The 11650-nt window shown below is 38.0% G+C and overlaps 1 protein-coding gene across 3 annotated transcripts in view; it reads right to left on the reverse strand.

The window, feature by feature from the left end:
* The window catches only part of LOC115237567, a 40035-nt gene extending 37941 nt beyond the window's left edge, over positions 1-2094 (reverse strand). For 2 of the 3 annotated variants that reach the window (XM_029810697.1, XM_029810698.1), the window contains exon 1: positions 1654-2088. The gene's annotated coding sequence lies outside the window, so the exon portion shown is untranslated. Of the gene's footprint in view, positions 1-1653 lie in introns of all 3 variants that reach the window. The other variant, XM_029810699.1, reaches the window with a different exon arrangement.
* Between the last annotated feature and the right edge of the window lie 9556 nt (positions 2095-11650).

An 11650-nucleotide genomic window follows, 5' to 3' on the forward strand; every position in this document is an offset into this window, starting at 1 on the left:
TTCCGATCCTATATTCTTAGGATTTTCACATAATTAGGGACGATGATTTGTGTCTATTAGGATCTCCTAGAGCGACGTAGAATATAATTTATTCATGCTCGCTGTCATACGCAGTCCATAATGCACTTTCTTGGGTGACTTGCACCTATGACATTCCACGGCTTCGCGGCGATACTACGTACATCGCATACGAATGACGAGAATTAATATTCCACATATGTAAGATATGATGCGCGCGGAGACTCCGGGCATTATCCGCGGTTCCGGTCATGAATACACATGAGATGGGGAATTCTTTTTTATAAACTCGCGGCTTCTTCCTCGTTATTCGCAACAGAATGTTTCATCCGCGAAACTTCTGTAATCGCCATGTAATGGAGTTTTAATTACCTGCGACTAAAGCGACCGTGACGAAGGTATCGTGAATTATTACGACAACTGACTATGACGCATCTTAATAAACCTTCATTTTTCTCATATTCGTGTTTTTTCTTCTTACGCGTTTTTACGTTTGCTCGTCCTACGCGGATCTTTCGCGTTAGTATGCGTCCTGTACCCAAGCGAATACTTGCTATTCCGTTCGTACGCACGATCTTTTTCAGAAATCGCGTTCCCCTTTCTTTTACACACATACGTTTGCAACGAGCAATTATGTTTCGACCGAAACTTTCAAAGAGACTCGCGACTTCAAGTGACTGTGACGGAGCGTCTTTTTTCTTTTCGAGACTTTTCGATTTCACTCTCCGTCTTTTATTCTTGTCCGCTGTTTAAAGATGACATTCATCACGTGTGACAGCCATCAAATGTCAAAGTGTGTCACTTTGTCGAACATAATATAAGTAAAACTGACAAGAAACGAATTGCGAGAATTCTCGATATCAGATAATTAAGTTACATTCATGTTAAGCTAAAAAGTCTCATCGCATTTGAGTCCATAATAGATCGTGCGAAGTGAAAGTGTAGATTTAGCAATTCGCCTATTAGCGTCTATTCTAAGCTGAAAATGTTTTGTGTTTTCCACGCGGCGTTACTGCAGACATTCTTGATGTAATTTTCTTACAGAAGACGTATCGTGCCGCCAAGCACGTAATCCTGGCAGCGATTTTAATCGAGCTTATGAAAGTTTCTGCATTACGTGCAACTTTCTAACGATACGATGATTAATTAAGTACCAGGAACAAAGCAGGGAATTTTAATCATTGCTTTAATATAGGTAAGATAATAATATGAGCGGAGTCTACTTTAACACGGTGAAAGTTCGAATCCAATATTGAAGATTATCGATAGTTATTATGTTTTGCACGTTTGCAAGGCACGACGAATACTAATAATTCCAAGAATCATAATTTAGATTCCATGTTGCAGGCTCTAATAAAATTTAGCAATATATATTATAAGCATGCAATATATAATCTTCCGTAAAAGATTAAAATTATGATGCTAAGTATATATTTTCTATCTATATCCTCTTATTATTCCGTGTCTGAATACACAAACAAAAATAAGAATAATGATTATGATTAACAAAGGCCACTTTAAATATTATAATCCATCCTAACGCTGTATATCCATTAGCTTCACGATTTTCGGAGCACGATCGCGCTATTCGAAATAGATTTGATTCCATTCACTGTAATTATCCTTATCACTCACCTCGTCGATCATCTAAACTTAACGAAAAACTTTTTCTAAAAATCTATTAAAAGTGTCCATACAAGACATTTGATTCACTCGTGTGTTTCTTTCTTTTTTCACTCGTACGTGCAAATAAAATTGATGCACGTATCGAGATCGCGACACAAATCTGTATCTTCATAAAGATATTACGAGAACACCTCAAACAACCGATAGGAACAACGCTAAAATAAAAAATAGAGTCATTCGTTGAGTTTCCTCGCGATTTAAACGCGTATGATTTTCGATATTCGAATCGACGAAAATTTTCGTGAGTAGCACGACCCTTCTCGAGAGATCGGATGTACCACGACACGATCGAACCGGCATTGATCGAGCGATCGATCGATCGATCGAGGCGTAGCTGCGAGAGAAGCGCGATGAAGAGCGCCCCGATGCTGCGGACGAGATCGCGCGACTAAAAGCTCGCAAACCGCAGAGACGCGGCGGAGCACTAACGCCGAGCCGTGTCTCCCCACTTCGGGATCCCCAGTTCAAATAAACTGTATCGCGCAGGCTCGCAGTGCTCTCGGGAATCTCTCCCCGAGTCGTCAAGACTTTTCTTTCTTTTTTTCTCCCGCGACTCCGCGGCTCCTTTCCTCGATCAGTTCGGAACTTCCGTTTCTGCACAATTTCACGATATATTTGCATAAAATCTATGCATTTCCGATGAAATGGTTATTTCAATGTGACGATTAGAGAATTTACGTAAGAGAGAAAATTTATATATGTAGTCATTTTTGGATATTTAAAAATTTTTTATCGTAATCTTTTTATTTTTTAGAATTATTAAATCATGGAATATTAATTTTTAAATATGTTACAATCTTTGACAGCGTGCGCGGTATGGAACACATGTAATATATTTATATATATCATTTGATATGTTCTAGAATCTTGTGAGATCATATAATCTGTACAATATTTCTTTGAAACTGATTCGGAAAAGTCGACATTAAGTCTATCCGGTTCGATTGGCATCCAAATCACGAGCGCGATATTTGCCCGCATAATTAATAATTACGTGTGTTATGCAATGTGCGCAACCAATTACTGTGCATTGGTACCCCGTAATTTGAAATTTCACGTTGTATCCGAGATATCCGTGACCGGTAACGGTGTAACCTTCGTACACCTTGACGAACTCGCAAACTGGGATGCCAAGATCATAGTCGCGTCATTTTTCGCACCGTGCTGAATTTCTCACCGACCAACCACGCTCTCGCGTAGCGCGACATCGCTGCATCCAGCGTGCAGCATCGTCCCGCGTTGCCGGACATCCAAGACAGTCGGCAATTACAAAGACGCGCATAACAGTTAATACCGAGTTATTATAGGTATCGAGGTAACTCGCCGGCTTAAATGACTTACGCTATGTTTGCCATATGTTCCCCGAGCAGATGGCGTGCCACTTTCCGCGAATCCGCGAGATGGACCGCTACACGGCGAATTGCGTAACAATGATCGCCGACGCGAATCAAAAATGTAAACTTCTTTTGCTACCGTGGTTTTTGTAACTGTATCCGAATAAGTGGGTCACGCTGGTCTGGCCTTTATTCGTTTGAAACTAGCCATCGTCGGAGGACGACGTCCTCCTTTGCGCAAATTATTTTATTATGAACTTACTCGCGACGTGAATAAACTCCGCGTCATTAATGTACTTTAAGAAAGGTTTGTCTCCGATAAGCAAGAAATCTCAGCGCCACATGGCTGTTCCACTTTTTCATAATACACATAAATATATGTCTCGATTACGCGAATATATTTGCTGTTTTAGCTGTTTTATGGATAAGCTATGGTTGGTAAATTTGATGAGATGGAAGCTTAAACTCAAAATTCAGATTTATTATATTTTTATAAGAATGTTCTTACGATCTGCGTTTGTATATTTATATATTTATATACTTTTAATTTATACTCTCTTGTAATTACGTTAAAGTTTGAAAACTTAAACACAAAGACAGTGTACGCGTGCAAGTTTTTGGATAAGCTCTTTGCGATTCGTTAGCAAGTACTTTCACATGCCTAGTTGCGCACCCAACTATCCAATAATTAGCCTGGAACGCGGGAATATTAATGTCTATGTTTAGGAAAGAAACGTTGCGCGAGTGTCATTGTCTTCGTAATTGTCGCTCTGCCGTAAAATGATTATTGACTCGAGGAACGTTGATTACAGCGACGAGGCACCAAGTGCCTCATTGTTTTCTCTACGCGGTGCGCCATTAATATCTTTTCACTCTGTGCCGGTCCGGGTGAGAGGTCAGGAGGAATGTCCGCGTGTCATAGACTCGTCATAGACGTTTTGAATTTCATCCAGCGATATGGCGATTGTATGCGTTTTGTCTTCGGTAAATATACCCTGCATTTACGAGCGATGCGTGATGCGTGTCATTTTCTTCTCGAACATATTCTCATGCGTGAAAAGAACGACTCAACGTTACGAATAAACAATGAACGAGCGATAATCTCAATTTTCTATGAATACAATCACGAGTTTTATAATGCAAATACATCGCGCGACGCTATCAATTTATTCGCCTATTGATGACAAAAAATCGCGAGGTGCGATTACAGCCATCGTGCGATAATGGTTTTTAAATTGGCCGGCTAATTATTTCTATCGACTCATCCGTCGCGCTTCGTTAAGTAACTACGATTTAATTCGCCGCGCAGGGTCAATATTCCTTAATATTCCGAGTATAGCGTCTCTACTGGTCTCTCGCTACTACAGACGGTACACGGAAGCATATCGTACATCGCTGCAAGACGGATGACCTTCCGAAGGTCAGCGCCTTTACTCCCCGCTGTCGACTTGGATACCGCCGTACACACATATATACGTATATATGTATATGGTTATATGATATATGCGATATATATATATATATATATGCGATATATATATATATATATATATATATATATATATATATATACCTGTCCGTATATATACTTTCTCATAAGGCACGGAGAAAGAAACTAATTGAAATCTTTACCGAATATAAAAAATGACAGGTCGGTGTAGTGACATAGAAAAACGGCGGTTAAACGATACCAACCTTTCTTCCGCATGCGTGCCTCGTCATTAAGTGACTCGGGTATACCAATCGTTAGTCGCATGGAATGACTATCACGCGATTGATTAACGGCCGGATAATACTCGAACCGACCAGTCGGTCGGTCGTTGTCGTTATAACTGTTCGCGTTGGCGAATTAATTCGCGAATTAACGGCGCATTGTTTCGCCAATGTGTATTTAACGCACCGGGACCTTTATGTAAACGCTCGTGACTGATATCCTCGAGACACCTCCGAGATGATTGCCGAAGGATATCTGCTTCTCTCCGGTTAGTCTCGTCTAATTAAAGTCAGGTAGCGGTAGTCATTGCACTAGATTGCCTTCACGTGTACATCGTCATTTGTTATTTCCAGCTGATTATTATGCTCCTACCTAACTCTTAGATCGCGCTCAGTTATGTTCGAAGGAGATTGCGCAACAGAACTCATTACGGCTTCTTATTAGCGATTATGAGAAAATCAATATCGACAATTGCGATAACTTATACTATTATACGTTAAATAGCATAATAGGAAACAATGCTAGAAAATTCTGCATGTATATAAATATATATAATTGATATATAATTCTGCTTATTGCATACAATGTACCATTCTTTTAATTGAGATTGATATAAAGTTTTTTTTTCGGGCGATAAATTTTTGTTTTAAGATATTATAATTAGAAACATTAAATAAATCTTACAACATAATCGTTATGATTTGTGACATATTGCGTACAGTCATTAAGGGACCAATATACATATCGAGCTTGTAATAAAATACAGTACGCGCGGCCGATGTTCAAGCTCTCTTTCTCTTTTTCGAACATGGGAGAAGAAGAATCAGCATGGCTCGAGGCTCATTGATCATCTTATAAATAACCATGAAGATTGTAAAAGGACAGCTCTCTCTTAATGAAAATGTCAGAGATCGGGCAAAAACTTATCGGCGAACGGAATTATTCGATACTCATTGCAGTATCTGCCGAGGGGATACGCGTCATTTCTTGTCGTCGATTTTTCTTCGTTGATTTGTACCTTGTCGATGATGTACTTTTCATCGTGGACACTTCTCGTCTCGATCGCGAAAAAAAGTACTTTTCTATGTTTTACGAGTTTCTCCGGCTTGCGACATTCTCGGCGGCGAATCATCATGCGGATTCGGATTCTGCGGTATATATCGCGTGTGACGATCTCCTATCGATCTCTTATATTGTAATTCACGGGACGTACCTTTCCAATTCCGAGGTGAAACCGGCAACCCGTAGCGTTACAAAGTGAACGTCATCATTTCGGACGCGTTGTCGATTCTTTTATGCTGCGACATTGCCGCGAAAATTGTAGTAATTTTGTATTTCATGCTTTTACAAGTGTTTAACTTGCGTTTTGTCACGTTGGCGTTAGGAGTATTCCAGGAATTGCCGTAGCGAAAGGAGAATTAGCGTTGAAAACATCGAGATTGCTCGAGAAAATTATACAAATATGCGGTGTGTGATAAAAAAATAACGCACTTTCTCTTATTAAATTAAAAAATAATGCTTTAACCTCAAGACTCGAGGAATTATAATCGCGCGTTAATTACTTTTGAGAAAATTTTTACAAGTTTTATAAAATTTCAGATAACTTATTTTCGATGTCATGTGAAGACTGTAATTGAAGTGCGTGCAATAGCATTACTCAATTGCACTAACACACTGTAGTGTATATTCATGAGCATCTCAGGTAGATGTGATCGTCTGTTCGCCTTTTAAAGATTTCTTGTCGCGACAGTCCATGGTAACCCGTAGGAATTAACACGTCTTGGAGAATAAACGTCGGAAGATAGATTTATGCTGGCCTTCGGTATACTTTTATAGAGACCACGCTTCTGCAAGTAAATGCATGAGTCACTCTTGAGACTTTTTTTGCGCGTTTTATTTACTTCACTATAATTACATATGCATAAAGTCATTTATAAAAATTAGCAACACGGACATAATGACAAGATTGCTACATCTCAATTTATATTGTACATCAATACGTAATTTGTATTCATCTGCATTATAAATATCATTCTCACATCTCTTATGCATTACGAATAATGAAACAATGTTAGAAAATATCAAGTGGGAAACTGACAGATAAGAGCTAAGGCGCGGATATCGGTGCGCGAACTTATTATCGTTAAATTTTATTAACAAATGTGTATTAAAATTGTACGTTTCAGACCGTTTTTTGATCTATCTTCAGCATGGATATAAATGTATAAAGATTAGACTGGAATTTAAAAATTTGACATACACAATATTTGCAGTTGCAGTCACATTTCAAATTAAAATTAATAATAAAAAAGAAGGCTCATTAAAACCCGTGTGGAATCTGTATAAATAAATGGACAATGTCCGCCATCGCTTCGTATATTGTCGGTGGTTTATAATATAATAATGACTAATGTTGACACGGTCGGTAGAGTCATAAAAACAACGGTCATAAAGCTAGTAATAAACAAAGATTAAAAAACAAAAACACTGAGAGAAAGGCTAATGCGGCAAGTTTAGTTAATCTTTCATCCAATTCAAACTTTGAAATCAAATTCAGATTTAAGTTTCTCAATTTTTAAATTTTTGGCAAAATCTCCATTATAGAAAAACTATGTACAAGTTACAAAACAAGTCGTAAAACAAAGTCATACAATTAAATACGGTGGGAAAAATCAAAAGGCGGTGACTCTTATCTGTCAGTTTCCCATTTGATTGTTTTTATTCTGCTATTAGAAAATATGTAATAACAGTAAACAATTATATAATTCTAATATCTATAACGGAAGAAATTATATTCGAAATTATATATCCATTAGATTAATTTCGTAACGCGTAAATAGTAGAGTTTTTTGCTATTTCTGGCGTTACGTATCAAAGTTTACGCTATGTCAAACTCGATGTCGATTGCGCGCACGCTATGTAAATACGTCCGTAAGAAGTATGGGAGAAAAACTTGAACTCTCTCTTACGTCGACCGGCCGTTTCTCGTCGTTGCACTCTAACGACGCAGCGACGCAGAAATAAGTGCAGCGGGACGCGCTGTAGGCTGCAGCGCCGTGCGTGAATCTATCCAAGGCTCAGTGCGCACGATCCGTGCACGATAGTCTTACAATCGATAGTATACAACTGCCATCGCGTTATTACGCGTAATGCTCGACGTATATCTAAATCAGTTATAATCCGATGAGAAATTGGGATAACTATTTTCTCACATGGAACTCGTATGTTCAAAGTTGCGCGTAGCGATAAAAAGACAGATTGAAATTATAATTCTGCAGAATATCGGAGTAGATATCAGTTCTTCAATTAAAACGTTCTCTAGTATATAGTAAAAGTTATAAATAATTTTTAGCTTTACACGTACATAGTATTACCTGAACATGTAATTAACTTCGGCTTTCTTGACGATGTGTTATATTACGTAAATTGATTTCATCCATTAGCGACATCAAAAAACGCGGTAATATCCCGACGCTAAACACATATGTGAAAGTAATGACAAGCTAGCTAGTGACTATATTCGTGTTATTATCTATCATACAAACATCACATCGTTTCTCTTAATAATATAATATAAATATAAATTAATAAATTAATATGAATTGACGGTATATAAATAGCTAATTGTAATTTTATTAATCTTTTATCTATTTTAAGCAGTTAATTTTTTGACAGTTGGTTCAACAATTTTTTTACTTTTTTTATTTCTATTTGTTGCATATACAAGTTTGGTTGTTTTTTTGTACATATATACTTGACATATATATATCTTTTACTTTTTATATCAGAAAAATCGTTTTCTCAAGATATATTTTACCATAATTTATATTTAAATGCAAATTTTGGTGACGACATGTCATCCGTTTTCCTCATTCAGATTATTTATGGAGAAAATTGCTTTAAGTTTTACGAGTCAGTAATATTTATCTGACATAAATGTGCATGGATTAATTCTCTTACAAGGCAGCGAAGTTTTTTTTCAACGTGTCGTAAAACCTCAAATGGCGACGACATGGATTTCGTAAAGGTGCGGTAGCGACAGTAGTTTCCCTTTTGTTCGCGCATTCTGAACTGCATAAGCGCGCGTGGGCGAGTATAACCGCACGTGCACGTGAGCACATGTTTCGGAACGTGTACGACATGACGTATAGTCTGCTTGCTCATGTGTCAATAATTCGGCGAACGAAAATTGTTTTACATATGGATCATTTTCGTCCGCGAACGACGCGTATCGCATAGTTTTACGCTCATAAAATTTATGCAAAAATTTCAGAACTATACCTGCGAGAAATAAAGTCAATACAAAAAATTTATCTAATAATGCCAATAATAGTTTCTCGAAATAAGAACGTAAATCAAAAGACAGACAAGAAAATATAACACATAGTTGGATCATTTTTGCGATACGTGAGTTTTTGCAATACGTGGCTGTAAATGGAGTTAATGCAAAATACCAATATGGTAAATAGTAGCGATTAAGTTTATGGCGTACTTGCAGTAAGATTGTGCAAACGTCGCGGCCGATGTTCGCGAATTTTATGGCTGACAAAGATTGATGCTTTTACGTAGAAACTTATGTAATCGCGAAAAGACAGATGATCGTGAGAGATGTGAGGGATGGGTCATCTTGCTTCTCTTAAGCATTCATACATATTAAACGCCTCAATTTCACTCTCGACCATGTACGCGCCATCTTTGGCTTCCATATTCACGTTAAATTGTGCAACTGCACAATGATGCATCGCGTACATGCATTTCTGACCTAACCATGCTTGTTCGTCCGCCGTGCTCTGGTCATTTGATGCAATTAAGATAAACTTTCCGTCGTACTCGTGAAAAGTCCAAAATGGGGAATAATTCCGTAAATTTCCATTTATTTATATGTGCACATATGTATATATAAGCGAATAAAAAATTTGGCAAATATTTAATTTCGCAAATTCTCTTATGCACATTTTCAGAGCATACAGTTACGCTTTTTTGACCTATAATAGCCAAGTTATTATTTATTGTTAGATATTTTACAATGAGTGGGATAGAGTCTCTTCCTCAGAAGTTGAACTAGGTCAGAGCGATTATTGAGGGCAGTATTATGATGTTAATATTGTATAATTCGTACAATGTTTTCTGCATAAAAATTTGTGCGCGCACGTGTACATACCACTACGTGACTAATGTTATTTCGGCATTGTTCGTGATTTTTATCCGCCGATAAATCCGGAGATAATTCGAGATACCCAGGTTTTATGACTGTATCGCGGGGCAAGTAAAGAATGTCTAAATGTCTGCTGCGATCCAGTCATTGGTTGCGATCATGATTTATTATTATGCACTTTGCAAGATTTATAAAACGATTAACCGTTCGTTTGTATCTGATACAAAAGAGAGCCTATAATTTTATTTAAAACAATAAAACAACTTATATTTTTTTGGATATTTTCAGAGATTGCGTCGAAAACTTGTGCACCGAATCACTTTTAATCTCGGCAGACTTTTATCTCGTTAAAGTTGGTTCTCTTATACGTTTAATATACGAAATTAGAACAAAATCAAAACTTCCGCAATTATGCAATTTTACAGTACACAAATAACATATTTTATGTTACATATTATAACACGATTTTATTTTTTTGTTAAAAAGATATATAAATATTATTAAAAAATCATGTCATATTACTTTTAAGCTTTAGAAGGAAACACATTGGAGTGCTCGAAGTTAAATGGAAAGTGAAACCGCGGTAGAGCTAGGAACATTCGCCTTTATCGCTGCGGAAAATTAATATTGCGATTGATAAGGATCGATAACGCCAGTTCGATCCACGAATCAGCGGCATAATTTGTCATAGCGCCGATCGGCAATCGGATTGGCCATCGACGCCTTGGCGATAGAGCGACCGGTTGTGTTCCGCGTGCCCAGCGTGTCTGGTGACCAGAGTAGCGTGCAATCGTTTCTGATCGACGGAATATATCCGCGACCGGGTTGTTGTATATACGATGCCGGTTTTATGTACTGCCACGAACAAGCGCGCGGCGCATTAAATTACCCGTATCCGTGTCAAACGCGTCGTTACGGAATTACTTATAAACCGTTAAAAACGGCGGATAATGCTGCATCGTTCGACGATTTTCTTAATCCGCCGACGTGAGCCGCGCATAAAAACAATCGAGAGATATGATGGAGTGAATTGATGGTGCAACGATTACGATATGCCACATACTTTTAACTGCAGATTCTGCGAAGAATATGGAAATACAGCTTTTCCTTAGCGAAAATTTTATGATTGCCTATCGTACATTTTTCATTAAATTATTTATTACATTATTGAACATTTAAGTTTTGAATCGCATTTTCGTTTAGATAACACGCAATTGAAACTAATTGAAAAATAAGTATTTTAAAAACAAAGTATGGAAAAGTTTAAAATTTTTGATAGAAAGCTGATGCGTTATCTCGATTTTACTGCGAATTGCATTTACCAGAGTGTCGCGAGACTTTACATCGCGCGTGCATCATAAAACCGGATGGTTGCCTAATATTACCGCGAATCGCGCGGAAATCTCGGATTAACGTGAGAGCTCGGCGAATAATCGCACGATGACGCAATAATCCCGTGAGAAAAGTCCCCGCCTTTATGATCCATATCGGACCCGCGGAGGTTTGTGGCCTCCGGGTCTCTGAACGATCTTACGAGTCATCCCGGCAACACGCCGGCCGCATAAGAGATCATCGAACAAATGACGGAAATGATCTTGGCAAATGACAGTGTTGGACCCGATAAGAACTCGCTTCCTGGTATAATAAGAAGGATACTTCGGGAAACGATATGCGCCATGGTTCCGCAGCCGGGTTCTTTGAGAGATAGTCGTTAACACCTCGTATATATCCCCCCCCCCCCCC

Source organism: Formica exsecta, unplaced genomic scaffold, assembly GCF_003651465.1.
Source record: "Formica exsecta isolate Colony F162 unplaced genomic scaffold, ASM365146v1 scaffold3, whole genome shotgun sequence".
Lineage (NCBI taxonomy): Eukaryota > Metazoa > Arthropoda > Insecta > Hymenoptera > Formicidae > Formica > Formica exsecta.